Source organism: Parasteatoda tepidariorum, chromosome 9 (assembly GCF_982258835.1).
Source record: "Parasteatoda tepidariorum strain Cologne lab strain chromosome 9, Ptep-v5.0, whole genome shotgun sequence".
Taxonomy (NCBI): domain Eukaryota; kingdom Metazoa; phylum Arthropoda; class Arachnida; order Araneae; family Theridiidae; genus Parasteatoda; species Parasteatoda tepidariorum.
In genome coordinates this window covers 52,412,563-52,434,108 of record NC_141763.1, presented here as the reverse complement: position 1 = coordinate 52,434,108, position 21,546 = coordinate 52,412,563, and the positions used below count along the sequence as shown (strand labels likewise).

Sequence of the window (21,546 nt, the reverse complement as noted above, 5' to 3'; positions counted from 1 at the left end):
TTTTTAAAATCTACGAGAAGATCTCTTCATTAAATCACGGTTTTAATTAAAAAGTAACACTTTAGCATGAATTTATATTTAATTTATATGCTTTAAGAAACTTTAAACTGCATAAATTATTCTTGTTTTTATATGTACAGACATTATTTAATTAAAATTATTTTACCATATTTCACTTTTAATATATGCTGAACCAAAAAAAAAAAAAAAAAAAAGTTTAAGCGTGTATTAATTATTATTATTTGAATTTTAACAGCATTATTACATAAGTTACAGTTTAAGTCATTCCAAAACAATAATTTAGCTTGTTTTATTTTTGTTAAATTGCCCTATTAGTGCATTGCGTCTAAATTATACAAGTATGTTATAATTCTATTGAAAGGAGTTTGAGTTTTATTTATATACGTATATAGGAGTTAAGTGTAAAATAAGATGACATTTAAATTTCATTGTTTAGTTCGTTCTTTTAAGCATAAATCTTTTTTACCGTTAAAATGAAAAGGTAAAAAATACATTTCTATGTCGAGTTCACTACACCTGGCGGTAGTAGTAATGCCAAAAGTATACCTATTTGTATATGTAAACTCAGTAGGTAAGCAAAAAACGTCAAACATTATTTACGAATCTTCTGGCTCCTTTTCAGATAAGTGAGCCAAGATGTAAGTGATCTCGCACTTTATTATTTATTTCATAAAGGATTAAACTTTGTTCACTTAAAGAACAATTAACATTTTTAATACGCATTAATCATCATTGTAGTTAGTTTGGCACCTTTTTTTCTTAAATAACTGTATTCATTTGTAATGTGATATGCATGAATCATCTCAAAAAAAGAAAACTGTTCTTCATTTTGCAACGTCTTCTTTTGTGACTCGGAAGAACTATTCTATTCTTTGATTAATACCGATCATTTTTTTTATTAAAAGTTTACTCATCTCATTTTTTATTAAAAGTTTACTCATCTTTTTTTTTCTGTACTCGTATATTAAAATCATCATTGATGGCATGGGGTAATAATGCTAATTGTAATTATATTGTATAGTTTTTTGTTTCTCACTTAGGATAAAAAAAAATATTCTCTTCATTCAACATGTATTAAAAATACAATAAAAAATATTCTAGCCATTCTACGCTTCGGAAAGTATGGCTTTTAAAAAAAAAATATCTTAATTTACAGAAGTGAAATGCTTAACATTTATAAAATAATCAAACACACTAAGCCAATTTTATCTATTTTCAAAGTCTTAAGAAATGTCTGCACCAATTTGCGTACTCCATAACTCATAAAACCAAGTCTCGAAAAGAAAAGAAGAAAAAAAAGGACCACCCTGAATAACTTTTAATTTAATGATTGGATCTTCACGATCTAGGACACAATCTTAATGGTTGATGCGTAAACTTAAATATGCTAATTAATTAATGAAAATGATATTTTAAGTTGTGAAATCAGACACAAAAGCGTACATTTTGTGAATAAACGCACCTTTTTTTCGATGGATTCGAATTTTCGAAACTCAAAATATGGGGGAATATGGTCAAAATAGTTTGGTCAAGAAATCGGTTCAAAATTTAGACCCCTTATTGTAAATTTCACTTTTTCTAAAATCTAAACTATCTATTTACCTTAAATCTAATTTCAATTTCCGTATCAACTTATGTTCTATTTTATAAAAAATAAACTATATTTTACAAATTCTATTATAAAATAAAAATAGCGTATTTATGTATTTTCCATATATTTCTATATATTCATACATTTAAATGAATACCATTTCACCGTGCTGACCGTTTGTTTTTTTGTTTTGCTCAAAGTGAAACACGTTTGTGTCAGAATCACTTTTTTTTCCTACTGTTGTTTTTTCATAACCTAAAGCTTATACGAATAACTAATTCAGCCTTGATAGTTATAACGCAGTAAACATAAACTAGAAACAAGTTATCTTATGGTTAAAAACAGGTCTCTTAGGGATGTTCATTTGCATATCGTGATATCCTTGAGCGAATTAACATGCGAAGACTTCACTAATACAATAAAATGGCCTTTTAAACTAGTGAGGAAGTAGTTATGAGTTTGCAGATTACAGGTTCATTCCTAATACCGTGCGTTCTTGTAAAACGATTAAAATCAACAAACGTGTACTACATTGTAGTAACTCAGTTACTAACTAATGATAGTTTAATGTTAATATATTAGAAATTTCATTGCGTATTTTCTTTTAACTCATGATTTTGTTAGTAAAGTATCAGTTGTAAATTACATTTTTTTAACAAACTCCTTCACAGATATGACTGGTTTATTTTGATTCTTTTATAACTTTTATGGCACACTTTATTATTTTTTTTAATCTAATATTTAACATGAGTGAAATTCTATCCAAATTTAGAATCAACGAAATTAAGAGGTGCACAGAAATAAGTTTAAATAAAAATAATAAAATAAAAACAAATAAAAAGAAATTGTTATCACTTTTGATTAATTTTATTATTATCTGCACTTTTTGTTTATCTTTTGGTCTCTTTTCTGTATTTCAGGAAATCTAGATTGTAAACCGTGTCGTTTTTTTCCTTTACATTTTTTTCATAAAATTTTAGCTTATTATACACTGAAATATAAAAAGGAAAAATTCATTATAATTACTGCGATTATTTAGGATTTAATACCAAACAAAGCATATTCCTTTTGAAATCACAGCTATAATTAATAATGTAAAAAAAATAACAGTAAAAGAAATATTAAAGAAAAATAAATAATGCAGATACATAGAGAAACACAGTGCAGTCCAATTACTAATAAATTAAGTTTTTAACTTATATTGTCAGATATAATTCGTTAAATATTAATGAAGCAATTTGCTTTCTTATGTTCGAAAAAACAATAAATTATGCATTTAAAAAAAAAAGAAGAAGAAAAAAAAACGTGAAATTTTATAAATGTTGCAAATAAATGAAATTTAAAAAAAATTACGATGCGTAAAGCTGCATGTGATTTTAAACAATTTACTTTTATAAAATTCATGAAATAAGTTAAAGACAGACGTTGTTTTAGTCATTATTAATTAAAAATACAGTACTCCTCGCTAATTAATAAATCAATAACTATTTCCGGTCATCTATCCAAAACTGGTGGAAAATCTTCCCAGACGTGTGCAGACTATCATCGAGGCAAAAGGGGGACCAATATTATATTAATGTGTGCCTCAGAACGCGCTAAGTCCATAGCGCGTTCTGATGTGTGAATACTTTTGCCAGATAGTTCTAATATAAATACATTTTTAAGTTCTAAAAATTAATAACAAAACATTAAATACCATTTCAGAATTTTACAATACACAAAAAGTAACGATGTAAATTATATTGTGTGAGGGAGTTAAAATGACCCCTCTGCCATAAGCAATAAAGCGTTACTTCTTTTATTCAATTTGTTATTTTAACCATTGCATATACTTGTAGTATGTATAAATAAAATTTTGAAGTAGTCCGAAAATTGATAACAAAGACGCAAGACATTAAATATAATTTCAAAATGTCATTGAAATAAAAAATCAATAGTATCCAAATTGTATGGGAAACCCATGTCCAAAGGGTTACGGATGAGCGACGCTCGATGCATCGAATTAAGCAAGATAAAATAACACACAAATGGTTGCACACCGTCAGTTTTGTTTTGCTTTTCTATCTGTGGTTTTCTTCATCATCTCCCCAAGACAACAGTTACTGGCAAAACAAGTAATGGGAATTGAATCTATCAGGTTTTCTGTGATCAGTCTTGTCGGAACGTTGATTTGCATTTTGAATATCTGATAAAAACATTTTCTTTGTTGCGTCCGGTCAACGTGTCATTTGTTCCATATTTAGATAATCAATGATTTTCTCTTTATTTTGTCGTTTGTCTGAAACATGAAGGAGACTGAGATGTTTCCGCTTTGTTTTCTGCTGCAATTTAGTCTATTTTGAGATGTATATATCTTGTATATTATCATATACTTGTATATATGACTTGTATATATATTTAATAGTTGCTAAGATTAAGGAGCACTAAAAGTGTGCAACTGTACAGATTATATGAGCGAAAAGGTAGAATAGAGTTAGTGATGACCATGCACTCCTTGCTATAATTAATTATGAGTGTCTTCATTTTACTCTGTTATTTCTCAGAATCTATTTAATTTACGTATTTCAAAATCTTTTGAGTTTATTTTACTAGATTAAAAACTTCTTTCGACATAAAAATATGCAAATTGAAAATAGCAGTCGACGTGTTCCAACGTTCAAAAACTTGCCAGACGTGAATGAGAATTCATAACTTCATTCAATATAATCCATTCACGTTTGGCAAGTCTTGAAAATAAGCGCTTATTTTTGAGCACTTGTTGCATGTCGACTGTTATTTCCAATTTACATAATTTTGCATGACGTTTTTATGCAAGTAATATCTTACAGCTCCAGTTTCCTGGGATTGTTTATTTAATGATATTAAAGGTTAAACTTTACAACTGTTATTCGCTTAAAGTTATATTAAACTTGCTCCAGTTGTCATATTTTATTAATCCAGATTAACTTAAACTTCATTTTTCTTTTGGCTTATAAATATAAATACATCTATTCATTTTTTAACTTGTTATTGCGAACTGAAATACTTTTTAAACTACTAGAGTTGTTCGCAATTTTTTTTCCAAAAAATTTCTACATCAAATTTTATAACGCATATGAAAGGTTTCACAAAAAAGGCAACATAATGTATACATTTTTAAATGTTGTTCTTCAACTGATTTTAAAAAAAATTTTTTTTTTTTTTTTTTAATAAAAAAAAAAAAAAAAGAGAGAGAGAGAGAGAAGTTTTTCTATAAGAATGCACAAATGTAATTTTCGTTAAACTATAAATCTATAATATCTTTCGAATTTCCAGCTAAATTTTTGATCTCAGGATATATGAAGAGAATAAGGCAACTGACTAAATTTTTTTAAATTTTACTGACAGATTTAATGTTTTTCTCAGAAAACATTCTCACAGTATTTGTATAAAATACATAAAGATGAGAATTACTTTTCTTTCAGTAAGGAAAGAATGAAAACACTAATAAAAGCAAAAATATGAACTTAAACCCACATGAAGTAATTTATACCCACAACATGTAGGCATCCACTTTATTACTTGAGCACCATTTTTATTGCTTAATACTTTAATTGACTTTATTAGCCATGAGCAATTGCTGACTACGGTATTAAAAATAAAAACAGGTGGAACATAAAATTAATTATTATTTCATCTGCACCTGCTCCATGTGTCATTTCAATTATTCTCTTAACCAGATAGTCATAGAAATATATAGTGAGAGTTGTTTAATAATAAACGCATCATCACGAGCTTTTTATTTACTTTTTAGCATAGCTATCTTGATAATAAATAACCTCCAACTAACACTTCCTCTAAATAATTAGCATATGAGGAAACAACGTTCTTTTTTCCCCCTCCCCACTCTACCTAGCCAATGTTATTGTTAAAAGTTTCCTCATTTTCTATTAGTTATGTAGTTGCAACTACTGCTCTGAAAAAAGTACATAATAGCTTGGTTTAAAATCCAATTTGTATTTTTTTTCCATTTTCCAATTCGTATTTCGGTGTTATTTTTAAATTATTTCGGGTTATGGTTACTCAAATAATTCATTATTTTTACATGGAATGTGTTACCTAGCTCGTTACTTCTATTTATTTTTAAAAAGTAGCACAAAGTAGTTTTATTTCGAAAAAATATCCACGACGCTTTGGTTATAGATATATTAGCAATCGAAGTCTGTATAAAATAGCACCAATTTAACTCTACAATGCTTAAAGGCATCATTGTTCGCTACAAATCTATTTGATTAATACTATAGAAAAGTAGTAATACTAAAAATTATTCGAACTCGAAATGCCTATCACTAAATAAGCGATAATTAAATGATTAATTTAAACTTTTACTATTCAACGAAATCGTCAATGTTTAAAATGTATAAAAATATATTAAAATATTTTAAATCAGTTCATCAATTTACTTTAATTAATAAAATTTTTAATTATTTGATTTAACATATTAAATTTTTAAATATTTTTTTCGCACAAAAAGCAAAAATTTATTTATGAAGCAAATATTTTCCTTCATTAACGCTGAAAAATAAACAAAGTGCAGAAAGAGAGAATAATAATTCTTTAAAGAGAATGATAATAATAATAATTTATTTTAAATGAATGGCACAATAATGTGTTTTCTCTAGTTTATAAATGAAGAGATGACAAATAGAATAGGTCACATCCTTGTTCTACTTTTACTCTCTGATTCGTAAATGTTATCTGAAAAACTAAATGAACAATACATATTACGTATCTTGTCTTTAACTAACTGAATACCCGTTCTCCGTGCAGAGTGAATAATAAAAGAGAAAAGAATCTATAAACCAGTACTGAACAACACTGCGAAATCATGCACCATACTGAAAGGCACATGCAAACCAAATTACTAAAGCTAAAGTAATAATTACAATTTTTATTTGTTTATTATTAATTTTTCTAATTTGTACCTTTTGCTAAAATTAATCAAGCATCATTTGCGTCAATATGACGATATTTTACCTTTCTCTTAAGCGATTTAGAACTATTTCTCCATTAAATTTGCTTTTTCAGTACATAACCTGTTTTTTTTTAAATTTCAAATATCGTTGATTTTTACCTTTCTATTGTTGACTTTTACCTATCGTTGACTATTACCTATTTTATCGTTGACTTTTACCTATCGTCGATACTTTACCTTTCTCCTAAGCGATTTTAACTATTTCTCCATTACATTTGCTTTTTCAGTACATAACCTTTTTTTTTTAAATTTCAAATATCGTTGATTTGAAATTATTTAGTTTTTAAAAAAAAGATCTTAAAAATATAATTGTATACGAAATAAATACAAGGCTTCAAGTTATTTAAGGAATACTAACTCGGTGACGTAGTCCGTATATGCTACCACGATCACGTTGATTATTTAGTTTATCTAACACAAAGAATAAAAAAATAATTAAATATCTAAGAACGTGCAACGAATTCTACGAAATTATTTTGCAGGGTACAATCTTGCTAATATAACTAGTCATTCACGACAGAGTGGGGGGGGGGGAGACCTTGCTTTTAAGTTACTTCAGAAAAATATTTTAAAAGCATCCAGGAACTGCATGAACAAATAACTACGTTTAGAGTTATATATTATTCAAAGTTTGCTCAAAACAAGGACAGCCTTTTTTCTATCATTCCGCCTTCGTCTAGAGAGAGGGGGTAGGAAAGGTATGTCAGTCTGTTTCCCCTTCCATCTTAAAATTAATATCTACTTTCTTTCTTGTTTAAATGAATGAAGTAAATAAAGTGGTGGAGAATTGACAAAAATACATATTGCTTTTGTTCGGAGGGAGTATAGCGGAGGGGAGGGGAAAGGTCATCTCTTTAGTCGCGACAGTCTCGTTTTCCTAGGATAAAAATGCTTTTTTCAGACACGTCTAGTCAGTTGGTAATAAGCAGATAAAATGTGATGTTTGGCTTACTAGCACCAATTTGGCGACGGTAATGTACCTTTTCGTGAGGTCTTCTTTTTAATTGTCCATTCTGAGCATAAAAAGAATTCAATTATTTCTCCGCATATATTTAACTTTCCAATTATGGCGGTGTAAATGAAAGTTTCAGAATGAAGTAAAAACGATAAAGAACACGAGAAAATTTAATGATAATTTAGAGATAAAAAGAATTTTTTTTTTGGTAAATTATAATTATTATAAAAAACTTTTTAATCTATTTCCAACAACAAGAGTTAGCTTAGGCCTAAGACTCTTTTCGTTACTCCAGGGTCTGATTTAGTAAAAGCCGAAATAAACTTGATTCTTAGACCCGAAATTTCTTGAAGTCGTTTAAATTCTTATGCGAATTTAAAAGTAGTTTTTAAGTGGAAGCAAAAAAATTTATTGACATAATCATTCATCATAAAAATTAATTTAGAAAACTTAATTTTAAAAAAAATACATAGTTAAATTACTATATTACAGAAATGATATTAATAAAAATAAATTTTAAAATTAATTCACAAGCAAAATGAGTACATTTATAGTTCTATTAAATAAACTTATATTAAAAACTTGCATATTTTCAAATGAGTTAACTATTTCGTTCTCTTGTGTCTCTTAAACCGAACTCTGGGCTCTTAATTTATTAAGTTAGTTTAAATGCTCTCCGTTTACATAGTATTTACCACAACATAATACAAATACTCTGTTTGGTAATGATCTTTATTTTCAACATATATAATCATCTCCTATATTAAACGAAGAATATTACAGGACACTTGATCTACTTTTTCTTTTTTTCCTTTATAGCTAGCTTTTCTCTCGGTTAATATATCATTTCTCTCTCTCTCTCTCTCTCTCTGTTTTTTTTTTTTTTTTTTTTAATTTATTTATTTATTTATTTATTTGCAAAATAGGGGATCGGACAAATACGAAAAAAAAAAAAAACGAATTGGGTATGATAATTTTCTGTTTTTATTTTCTTCAATCTGCTAAATTCATTCATCGAAATATTTAAAATCATTGTGAAAAATGCCAATTCTTCATAGCAATTAAAATTTATTAAAGGAATCTAAGAGATATTTCCTAGTACATAATTTCAAATCCATGATCAAGAATACTCTTTTTTAAAATTAAAAACAAAGGCATAAATTTAAAACATTTGTTTAACATGAAAAATGTTTTTAAAAATTGTCAGTTAGAATACTAAAAAACCATCAACTTTTAAAACTGCCTTCGTCTGAACATTTTTTTGAAGCTTTTCAAAATGTACGATTAAAAGTAATAATTGTTTTTTTTTCTTCTTCTTTCAAGATTTTGTAAAATAATTTTTTCCATTTTTATTGAATGCATATTCTTTTTAACTAATTGCCAATTCGAAAAAAAAACCAATTTTCCTCAAGTACCATTATACACACCTGCTCGTTAAATGTATAATCTTTGAAATCAGTTGCAATCTTTTGCAATATATATATTAACATATTATAACTATAGCAGAATTGATAGCTTGGACAATATTGCGGAAGTCCTTGGATTGAGCTAAATTACTTTTAGCACGCCAAAACTTCATTTTAAATCAGTATCTTATTTTTTTAAATTATTATTGAAAGTTTAGTTAGGGTTTATTTTATGATGATATTTGCAAGTTCTGCTTACTTTTTTAATTGTATGTAATACTTTTACAAGAATAATTTAATTTGAAAAACAAACACTTTAAGATAAAAAAAAATTTAAAAAAATTATTATTTAACTATTTGTCCCGAAAATACAATAAAAAATCATTCGATTTTAAAAACATTCATAATAAAATTTAGCTGATGGATTCACTGCGATTGCTATTTTAATGAATTTTAAAGTGCTATTTAATAATTAATTTCATTTCGGGTATTGTGAGAAAAGAAATAATGACTTTTCTTAAATTAAAACATTTTGGCCTTAATACTGTTATATGTTATATATGCTTAAACTTACAAATAATAGTCTGTTATAACAGAGGAACAATTTTTACAACACTTTTTTGATTTCTTCTTCAATTTTAAAAAGAAAAATACTTTTTTTGTGCATTATTGACTATTTGTGAAGGTTACAAGAAAATCCCGCCATTTGATTTTTTTCGCTGCTCTGGTGGATTATATTTGAAAAAAATAAGATCATTGCTAAGAAATCTTACCAGTGGAATTATTGTTATTTCAATGAAATAGTCATAAATTGTTTCCTTAAAACATCATAAAATCGATTAACAACAAAATTACAACAAAGGAAGAATTATTTACAGAGTATGATTATGAATTAAAAAATGGATTTGCTTTTAAACAGATATTAACTAATTTAGTTCAAAACAAAACATTACTACATTTTAAAAGAAACTGCGTGGTTTGTTATTTATATTTACCCATTTATGAAAACTCATTTATTTTTCTTGAATGAGTTTTTCTGAATACCTTTACTAGCTAATATTCAACATGAAAAACAACAATTTTTATTCTAGAAAGCTAAAGTCATTGCAAAGCTATTTTAATCTACCATAACTAAAACAACTTATTCTTGCAAAACATGTCAAACATCTGTTACTAGATCTATGCCGTTTTCAACCACTACGTAGTTGAACTTTTTATAATAACCTATCTTGTTAAGAGAGAACTTTATAATCTTTTATCTAATGTCCCTTCAAGGTAAGTTAGTTTAGGTGACGTATGTTCTTAAACTGAACTGGTTTAGATGTAGAAAAAATATCCAGTCGTGGCAGATGGATTTAAAAAATAATTTTTGTCCGCCATAACATGTCGGCTAATCTTTAACTGAGTAAGTTCACGTGATCTTTTATATGTTCAATCATAGTAGTTGTCAGGAATATCAGAAATATTGCATTTTTTCAAAATATATAAAATGACAATCTTATTACTAAGCCGAATATTTTCACATACAAATTTCGTGAAACTTTATAGTGGATTAGTTGAGTTTTTTAAGTTTAGAGATGGATATAAAAAAAAAGTAAAAACGTAATACTTTTATTATAATGCAAAATTCTTTTTTTTTTCATGACTAGCTGACTAATCTCTAACTAAATTAACATGCCAATTCAATCACAACTTCTGTCATACATATCGAAATCATTGCATTTTAAAAGTAATAGAGAGTCAATCTTATTATTATGTTGAATTTTACACTATATATATAATAAATTTAGGAGCATTAACTTGAAACTTGATGGATATAAAGCAACTATCTGAGAAACATTTTTTTGATCGCGATTAACTTTAATTAAAAAAATACTTATTTCAGAGATATTTATAGCAGTCAATTTTTGTTTCAGGAGAACAGGGAAAACGCAAAAGAGAAAAATGAAATTAAATAGCCTATATATTTTAAACGATCTCATGGCTAAATTATTGGGACATTATTTTACAGATTGCAACTAAAACGTATTTTGAGGGATAAAATTCAACACCTGTTGGGACAGAAATATGCTCATACAGAAGTAAGAATACCCGATTTCGTAACTTGAATTTTTTACCATAAAAAATTTATTATGATATTGAAGGTAGACATTTCGAACAATTTAAACTCGACCTAAAGTTGGATAAAATCAATTATTTGTTCAAGAATTTCAAAGGATGATTTTTTTTAAAGATGATAGGATAGACATTTGTTAGAGTTTGAGTCTCAACTTCATAAGAGCCATCATATCAGATCGTCATAATGAAAGCGTTAAATCAAAACAACGATTAACACAAATCTGCAGACAGGAAAAGCTGGAGTTCACCGTACAGTATCAAGAGCTTCAACCTTAGCGATTGTTGAGTTAAAATTTTGTCAACGTACGCCAAAATAAATCTAGAAGACCGTGGCGAGGAAAATTGCTTTATCGCCATAAAATCATCTAATTAAAATTTCTCCCGCGTTTTCAGACAGTCGAGATCTTCATTTTTAATAAAATTTAATGGTGCTTTATTACGTTTTTAGGACTTGTATGCACTCATTGTAAAAAGTAACGTCCCTATTATTGCGAATGAAAGAAAAAGAAATCGAATCACTGATATTTCTTTGTCTTGGCGACATATTAGTTATCATATGAAAATTTCAATGCACTCAGACCATCATTATTATACAATGAGAAAAAAAAGTATGGCCATGGCTATCAGAATTTGGTAAATTTTACCGTGTTTCTGGCTCTATGGGAAAAGCAAAGAACATTAATTTTTACCGAAGCGCCTTGGTAATGAGTTTAGTAAAATTAACAATAAAATATGAATTTCAATAAGTGCTAATATTTGGTAAATGTGGTAAAATTTGGAAATTTTATCATGATACCTTAGAGCCTGGCATATACACTATTTATTCGAATAAATTTACTTTTCAACTTAGTATTTTATGCAAAATATCTGGTAGTAAGAAGTATAATTTTGAGGAATTATGAACGAAAAAATTACAAAATGAATGATTTATATACAGAATGATTTGATTTATTAACCAGAATTATGTTTTTCTTACTAAAAATGTCATACCATACATTACGGTAATTTTACCATAATTTTTTCTCCTTGTAGTTATCACCTTTTAAGAATCAAAAGCTGGGTCATTTATAAAAAATTGCCAATGAAAATTAATTCGACAAATAATTATTTTTACCACCATTGAGTTGCAAAGATTTTCATTAAAGGGATTGTGGAACTCTTTTTATGCTCTGAGAATTCGTCTTGGAATCATTAAATTGGATCGAATTGTCGCATCCGATTATTTATAATTTTACACTATTATCATTAAGTTATCCTTAAAAAATTTATTTAACCCATCAAAGTAAATGACAAATTGCATGAAAGAATGATTTTCTGGAAATTAAATTTTAGATAAGCTCTTGCAGACAATTTATTTTATTTTTATACATGTATTAAATTTTAGAACGTTTGGATTATTTATAAACATTCTTTTATACGAAATGTTTATAAACGGATCTATGACTGAGGAATAAAAGTAATATATCTAGTTTATCAGTTTAAAAACGGTTTAAATGTATTTATATGCATACATTTAAATATTTTAACGAAAGTTTTGCAAGTATTAAGATATTTAAGCCTACTTTCATAATTACATTCGAACAACGAATGCATATGTCTCTTAACTAAGCTTGTTAAAAACTTATGCTGGTAAAAAAACTATGCTTGGAAATAGGGTAATGAATTAGTAGTTCATATCAACAATTAGTTCATCTGATTCCATCCAATCATACAAATTATTACTGATCAATAAGAACAAAATCAATTGATCCTTTTAGTACTAATTTGGAGAAAATATGCGGTCCACAAAAAATTAAATAACAAAATAATTAAAACCACTACCATTCAAAAATTGAGATGGCGGGGAAAATTAACAACCAATTAACTATAATTAGCCCTTAGAGCACTAACTAATGTCCTTTCATAAGTCAGAGGGTTAATAGTCTGGGGATTCGAAACGTTAAATAAGCACCTGCTAATAGCAGCGTTATCCCCATGCCCATCATTAGTTTCGATAGGAGGCTACTTTGTTTGCCTTCCGTAATCCCCTCTCGCTACTAATGGATTCTCACAACTATGTTTATGCAAATCAGTGCTCGTGTAATTGAAGTAAAGCTGCCGCACAGAAATAGACAAAAAAAAGGGGGGAAATAAATTGATTCTTCTAATATGTGTTATAAAGTATTCATCATTGTGTGGAATCACGTTTTTCTACTTAAGTTGATTCTCTTTTAGTAAAACGGTATTTTCTGACACCGCTTTTTCGGAACGGAAAGCAGTGTAGACTCTGTGCAATATTCTCCTATTTACTCAAGATCTGAGTTTGATCTGAAAGATATCTTATGATTATTTAGTCTCAATTATCAGATTATAAGTGAGAAATTACACTACGATTTAAATTTTAAAGTGTTTTTAATGTTCTTTTCTGCTCAGTTAAAATTAAATGAAAAATTTATAATAAAACTATGTTTTGCATATTTAGAATTTCTTTAAATTATATTAGCTTTGAGCATTTTATGTGACTAAACTGCTACCACATTTTGAAATGTTATCGTTGTCAAAATCTTTGGAAATGGGTGATTTGTATCCATATACTAGAAGCAGAAAAAGAGCTAAGCTTTATTTTATGCATTATTATTATTTCTTTATTTTTGTACAAAAATTACTTATGCTGTAATAATTGTTTTTTCATTTACACTTGTAAACAGGCTATATTTTTAGCTGTAATGGAAAAAAAATGCATATTATTCTACTCTGTTAATTAAGCTACATGAGCTGAACATTTTAAAAAATAACCTCTTTTCAAAAAGTGAAAAAGGTTTACATTACTTTAGCTTAATATAGGACATACAAGTATCGGTTTGAATCCCATCCAGCGTCAAATCGGTTGGTACCAGCTTGTTTAGCGGTCGATGCGCAAAGGGTTGAAGCACATTGCAAACCATTATACTTTTTATCATGAAATTGTAACATTCATGATTCCATCTCTGACCTATAACGGGCTGTTTTGTTTGTGTATAAATAGAAATACTTTATAATCTGTTTCCAGGGGGGAACTATTATATAATCTGTTTCCATTTTTTAATCAGTTTCCATGGGTTTCTATAGAAAAATTTTCTAATTTGTTACAATTTATATACAGTATTGAGTCCTATCTGAATTTAGATAGATATTACAGCAAACTGCTATGTCTTACAGGATTCAAAAACCTTATTTTATGGACCGAAAATAATTTTTATTAATAATATTTCAAGTGACTTGTCATTTTCATATTATCAATCTTAAACCTCTTTTTAAATAATATGACGTATGAAAAATATAAAATAGTGTCTATAAAATATGATGTATCAATACATCTTTATCATTAAATATTGTTATACAACATATTTTGTAAGTTGTACAAATTTTAAGAAATGTCTAATCGATTGTTTTTCTTGTTTCTTTTTAGGAGTGCCTGTAATAGTAATAGCTGGATGCTGATGTAAAAAAACAGTAAATTCCCCTTTTCAAAACTTAATCAAAACAAAGCTCAAGTTTTGGAATCGATATTTTCACGCCTCTTCTTTGAAGACAGTGAGCAATCTGTGTCTAAAAAACTGAAAGAGGAAAACGAGTCAATTTCAAGAACAATGCATCCATAAGTGCTTGTGCTCTTCGCCAGTTTGTGGTTGCAGATGCTGGCCTCTGTGATTTGAATATTGGTGTGTGATAAACCCTTCTTAATCTTTGAAATAAAATTAAAGATGATGCAATAGAATTGTAATGCCAACAATTTCTTTATTCCACAAAAAAGAAAAAAAATCAAAATATTGTTAAGTGATTAAAAAAACATGTTTCTGTGAATTATGTGTCCCACAGCTACTTTCCGAATGAATCATACACTTGGTGCAAATGTGCTCAGCATTGCCTCGTCAAATGCTTTATTTCAACTTTTAGAAATTAACGCGTGTGCATTTGTGGAAGTAATAGGCAGCCTTATACGTGAAGTTGGGCATTCTTCCGGTAATGCTTGGCATATGAGCACCAATTAAAATCCCAAGTTAAAAGAATCTTTTGGATTCTGCTTTAAGTGACATCTGTGGTAGTGAGTGTTATTTACGAATGCATTTCTTTAACTATGACAATTGAAATAGTTATCAATATCTCATAAATCTATTATGTTAAGTAGCAATAAGCTGATGTTTCTACGCCAAATGTCATGTTAAAATCTATGTAAATAGTATATTTGGATCCCTCGAACAGGTTTATGGAGTTGCATCCAGTTATTGGACAGAAAAATATATAAATTAAGGGTAAATTCTTTCAAAAAGGAGTACTTTTTACTGGAGATTGATTATCTTTGCTAATAGATGTTAGTGAGAGTTTCTTAATTAAAAAACAGTCCTTTTAAGATTTTTAGAAAAATTTATTTATAATTACAAAACAATTAGAATTTTAACATACGAGAAAAAGTGTGTTTTTCTGTTAAAAAAACAACCACTGTTTGCTTTTTAATTGAAAACTACTATACAACTGATTATAAAAGCTATTGTTATAAATGAATGGCTGCAGTGCTTGTTAATGTAATGGAGATTTTCATTTATATCTATCAAAGTTACTCTACAAAGTTCACTTCAAAGTTACTTTGATAAAGATTTCAACTTGAAAGACGGAAAGGGTTTTTCCCCTCAAATATTGAGAAAAAAAAAACATTCTAATAACTTTGATTTCGAGTTGTTAATCAAAAGCATCTACTATTTGTAATGCTACTTAAATTTTTCAAAATTAACTAAAATGATTTAAGTGCTTTTCTTTAAATTTAAAATAATTGTTTTTTTTAAAAGTATATAGTAAATAAACTGGGACTGATTGATTTTAGTGAAATTGAAGCTTGGGATGCAACTCCATGATTTGGATGTAATAAGATTTGAATCATGACTTTATGATCTAACTACTGATATGCATATTAATTTACTGCCAAAATTATGGGGGGAAAGGCGAAAGTTTTGAGAGTTTAATATAGCAATAATTTTTATAGTTTATTTCCTTTATTTGAAAATTAATAAAAAAAATTCATATCTTTAGTTAATATTGAAGTTAAGATTATAGAAAGAATTTGAAAAATTTCTGGCACTCAGTTCAAAACTTATGTAGACTAAATTTGAAATGATAAAAATAAATTAAACTATCATTTCAAGAATTTAATTAAAATAATGTAACATGATAAAATCAATTAAAACGCTTTTATTAAGTTTTAAGAATCGTTATTTCATAATAAAATTTAAATTAAAAATGTATCAAAATTTTTGAATTAAAAGCAATGCATGTACAAAAGGACTAAACTAAAATGTCTGACAATATTTATTGAATACTTTAGACCCCATTTCTATCAAGCTAAAAAAAAAAAATTCAGCCTGCCCTTTGAGTTTTGAAGGAAAAAAATTCAGTTTTTTTTTAATTCATAAGGTGTACATTAAAGAAAAAAATTTCTCAAAGTTTTTCTTGTAGATTTTTTTACAAATTTTTTGTTCATACTTTGCTACTAACCTCTAAAATTAGCAACAGTTCTATGCTTAAACAGTAATAATCATTTTGCATACTGTTCAAAAATTTGTGAAACGATTATTCAAATAAGCCAATAATGAATAGTGAAGTCAATAATTTGTATGTATTGTGCCTACCGTATATTATACTCAAAATTTGTAAAAAAATATTTTTTAAAATTTTTGATGGAGCATAGCTTAGTGTAAAAATGCCATTAATTACGTCAGATTGTACATAATTTGTGTGAAACGCAAGACGTGAGTTTGTATAAAAACTATTCTAGCGTGCATTATATACATTATTTTAAACATGGAACATTTCTTTGAACGTGAAAATTAAAATTATACGTGTGTTTATTTATCATTTTTACTATCTTATGTCAATAAATATGCAACAAAATTTCGTTGGTTTGATAAGTTATGGTGTGATATGCAGTGATTTGATGTTTTTATGTCTAAAACAGTTGTTTTTTACATGCTTGTTTTTCTTTTAAGACTTGCTCTAGAATGGCGAAATTCAGAAAGTAATCAAAACAAATAGTTTTGGAATAAATTTTTATTAATATTTTTTACATATCATCCTCTATCGCTAACAGAAATATGAGGTCAAGTTAATATTTTTTAAATTTTTCATAGTATCAAATCCTAATTGTGTATTTATATGTATCATTATTATATCTGTTGATAAGTTGAAAACGCCATCGCTTTAACAGAACAAAAAAAGTCACTTATAAGTTTTATTAGAAAAGAAAGTCTTTAAAATTAAAATACTATGTTTCGTCAAACTGAGAAAAAAGAAAGAACCAGAAAACTACCAGAATATGGTAAAATTTACCGTGTTTCTAGCTCTGTGGGAACTCCTAAAAGCTCGGCAATTTTTACCGAACTGCTTTGGAAAATGATTTTGACAAAATTAAAAATAAAATTTGGTTTCACAATGTGTATTAAAATTTGGTTAATTTATTACGATACTTAAGAGCATTTTATATTTAAAAAAAACATTTATTTGGTTCAATTTACTCTTCAGTTTGCTATTTTTACTAATTGTGAGGTAATAAAAACTATAATTTTGAAAATTAGAATTTTCAGTAAACCGTTATAAAAATTTACTGATGAATGGTTTAAATACCTTATATTTTCGTTTTATTTAAAAATTATTGTTTTTTTACCAAAAATTTTATCTGATCGGTAGTTTTACCAAAATTTTTTTTCCGCGCAATAATTTCTTTACTTCTGAATAAATTTGAAAAACTGAATAATTTTTTCTTCTTTTTAGTATTAATAAATAAATAGCATTTAATTGTAATAGAACAGTTTTTGCGCATTTCAAAAATTATTAAAATGTCGTAAACACTTATTTAAATCTGTTATTTTAATAATGTTTTAAGTAAGTGCTATTGAGTTACTAGGGACGTTAAGAAAAATCGAATTTAACTGTTATAAAATTATTTTTAATTTCTGGAATAGATCATGATATAAACAATTACAATAATTCATTTTTAAAAAATAAAGCTATTAGTTTTTTTAGGATCATTAGAGCAAGTCTTAATATTTATGACGAAGAAAATTAACTAATTATTTTATCTATAGTTCCTCTTTTATTACTTCAGTATTTTCAAAACCTTGTTGTGTAGTATTTTAGCAATAAAGGTTTCTTGTAATATTAATCGTAGATTTATACGAAAGTGAGGTATGTTAAACCTAAGAAAATCAAAATGTATTAGTGAGATAAAGGGGAAAAAGACAATTATTTTGTACTGAATATTGTGCTCGTTTCAAAGTTAAATCCTAGGGTCTGTGATAAAGTTAGAATTTGTTTCAGAAGTTGTACTCAAAAAATTATTGTTTAAACTGCATTGACCCTAGTTACTATTACGTCATAGTTCAATGAAGCATTATGTCACTTATAAGAAATTATTAAAACTTGTATTAAATTAAATATTATGTCTATTACATTATGTCATAGTTAAATTAAAATTAATTTTGTTTTCTTTCGTATAACGCTGATACTAGTCATCGATGATATGAGTACGCTGATACTAGTCATCGATGATATGAGTACGCTGATACTAGTCATCGGTTATTGTATGATTGACGATTTATTTGAATGCGTTATATGACTTGAAAATTATAAGAAATAAAAAACATATATATTTAAAAAATTTAACATCCAACTGTAACACAATAATAAGAAAATTTATTGCTCTTTACACTTCAGCATAAAAAATGTATTCCCAATATTTTTTTTCTTTTTTTCCATGTTAGTTAATTAAATATTTACAAATATAACTGCTAATTAAAATATTCCGAACGAAAAGTAATTAAACTGATTAAAAAATATTTTAATGTTTTATATAAATTTAACAAAATGATTTCTGAACATAAACATTGAAATTAAGGTAAAGTAGTTATTAATCTAGTTTAATAAAGAATAAAATATTTATGCCATAACAAATATCGAAGCTGGTTTAAGATTTTCTTCAATACAACTTATCAACACAGCTTTACTTTCTTATTATTTTCATTAATAATAATACAATGGTAATGTAACAAGTAAAATACTTTATATTTTCAATATATATCAATATAATAAATATCAAGCAAAAATAATATTCGTAACAAGTGTTACAATAGATATCAAGCAAAAGCAATATTTGTAATATTCATTGTTCATTAGAAATAATATTGTTCTGATATATTTAGCAGATTAACTGGCATCGACAATGCATTATGTGTGATATAAGTAGATCATTATTTTTCCATTACTTGCTGTTATTTAGATATTTATATTTTTTTCCCAAATGTATGTAAAATTTTAAGAAAATGTGAAAACATGGTTTTACATAAGAAATCATACATGCGAAAAGCTATGGATCTGAAAAGAAATTTTGGCTTTGAATAAGTAATATTTTAATACTTTTTATTACTAGTTCCTAAAATGTAAATGAATATTTTATCTAAAATAAAATTAACTCCTAAAAAAATGATTGTTTTGGTAGAATGCTTGCATCAATTTAACTATTTTTCACTACCTTTTTTTTTCCTGATTTTTTTTTTCTTTTTTGGCGAAGCTGCTTTCTCTAATAGAAATATTTTTGTTTTTCAAATAAAAAAAATTCTATGAACTGAATTTAGAAATAGAGGAAAGTCAAGGAATCAAATAAAACGGATAAAGTGCGTTTTTCATTAACTGTGCGCCTTGGATGTTGCATAAACCCCGAAATTATGTGTGTTTAAGTCTGTTCATCGTTCTACAGCGTTGAAAACCGGTGAAACATTCCGCTATCTGCGCCTTCAGAAATTATTATATAGACTTTTTGTCGATGATGAGCCAGTATAGTTTGTGTGAAATCATGTTTTCAAAATAGTTGACACCCATTGTTTGTTTTTTGATGTCAGCAGTGTTTATTTTTTATCGTCTGTGAAATTCCATCGACATTCATGAAAAAATTGTATAGTTTTTTTTTCTTAGTCTATAGCTGTTATTGTCAATGTTGTGCACAAGTGTGCCGTTTTTATATGTTTGCAGAGCTGAATGTCATATGTATTATAAAAGCTGTTTGAAAAAGTTTCGGCTAATAAAAAAACTACGTACTTCCATATTTAGCACTTTCTTTTCATTCTTGTTTTGCTATTTTACATTTTTTTTGTTAATTTAAGTCTGAAATTTAAATTGAGATTGGATAATTTCTGTCTCGCGCCTTACCTCAACATATAGTTTGCCTAGAGTAAGAACTCCCCCCGCCACAAAGTCAGAGGTCGTCTGCTGCCATGGAAAAAAGAATAGCGCATTTCAGGGAGGGTAGCTTCTCTTCACTTTAGGGCTAACACAATAGACAAAAGAAAAAGATCTCCTTTCTCTCGCCTACCCCAGCCAAAAGCTGTCCCACCCTATCAGGCTAAACAATGACCACACACTCCTACTTGAAATAGTTAATTCTCGTTACCATAGTCACAGCCACTTGTCCAGACGAATGGCTAAGGGAGTTCTTACTTTAGACTAACTATACTTACTCTCTCGCTTGACTGGTATTCCTAATTACGCCAAGGTACACCGAGAAAAGAAAGGAATGGTCATAACTACCAAGTTATGATGATTATCATAAAATATGTCGTGTTTCTGGCTCTACGAGAACACCAAAAAGCTCGCTAATTATTACCGAAACATTTTGGTTAATGTGACAATAAAATATGTAGGAAAATTTGGTAATTTTATCAAGATGCCTTTACATAATGGCATAAGAACCAATTATTCGTTGATTTTCATTTCGCTTGAACCATTTATTACTGCAGTTTTACATTATTTACTAAATGTGTGGCAATAAAAACTATAGCTTTGAAAATCAGAATTTCTGATAAACCGTTACCTTGAGAACGAAAAAATTACCAAATGAAGGGTTTAAACACCGTATATTTTGGTTTTATTAACCAAGATTATATTATTCTTTTTTTAAACCAGAAATGGTATTACCCCAGGGATTTAACCAGAATTTTTTTTCCGTGTTGCTTACCCTGCTGTTGTCCCTGTTTTTTAAAATTTTGAGATAACTGAAATTTTTAAGTTGGCTATAAATCCAAGGGTAAAATTATAAAATCGAATTCTTTTGTATTTATTTGTGACATTTAAGTGGATCGTTTTACAGATATTAATATTTAACAACAATCGATATTAATGTTCGTCAACTTTCTGATTGAAACACATGCTCTTAATTGATCATCACTGTTTTGAAGAAAAAATGTCAGTTATTTAATTTTACCTTCAAATCATAAATTTCGATGGATAGATTCAAACCATAGATTAGTATTTCAATCAATTTGTTCATCACAAAGATATATATTATCATATGACCATAAATGTGTTTTAAACCATAATATTGTTCAAATTTGTTGCCACCGTAATATGATCCTTTTTACACTTGATGACACGACACGAACCGTGTTTCAGTTCAACTTGAACACTG

At 27.3% G+C, this 21,546-nt stretch overlaps 1 protein-coding gene across 5 annotated transcripts in view; it reads left to right on the top strand.

Moving 5' to 3' along the window:
• The window catches only part of LOC107443843 (uncharacterized), a 167,907-nt gene extending 147,722 nt beyond the window's left edge, over positions 1-20,185 (top strand). For all 5 annotated transcript variants that reach the window (XM_043050834.3, XM_087151817.1, XM_087151816.1 and 2 more), the window contains one exon: positions 14,512-20,185. The gene's annotated coding sequence lies outside the window, so the exon portion shown is untranslated. The remainder of the gene's footprint in view (positions 1-14,511) is intronic.
• Positions 20,186-21,546: the final 1,361 nt, after the last annotated feature.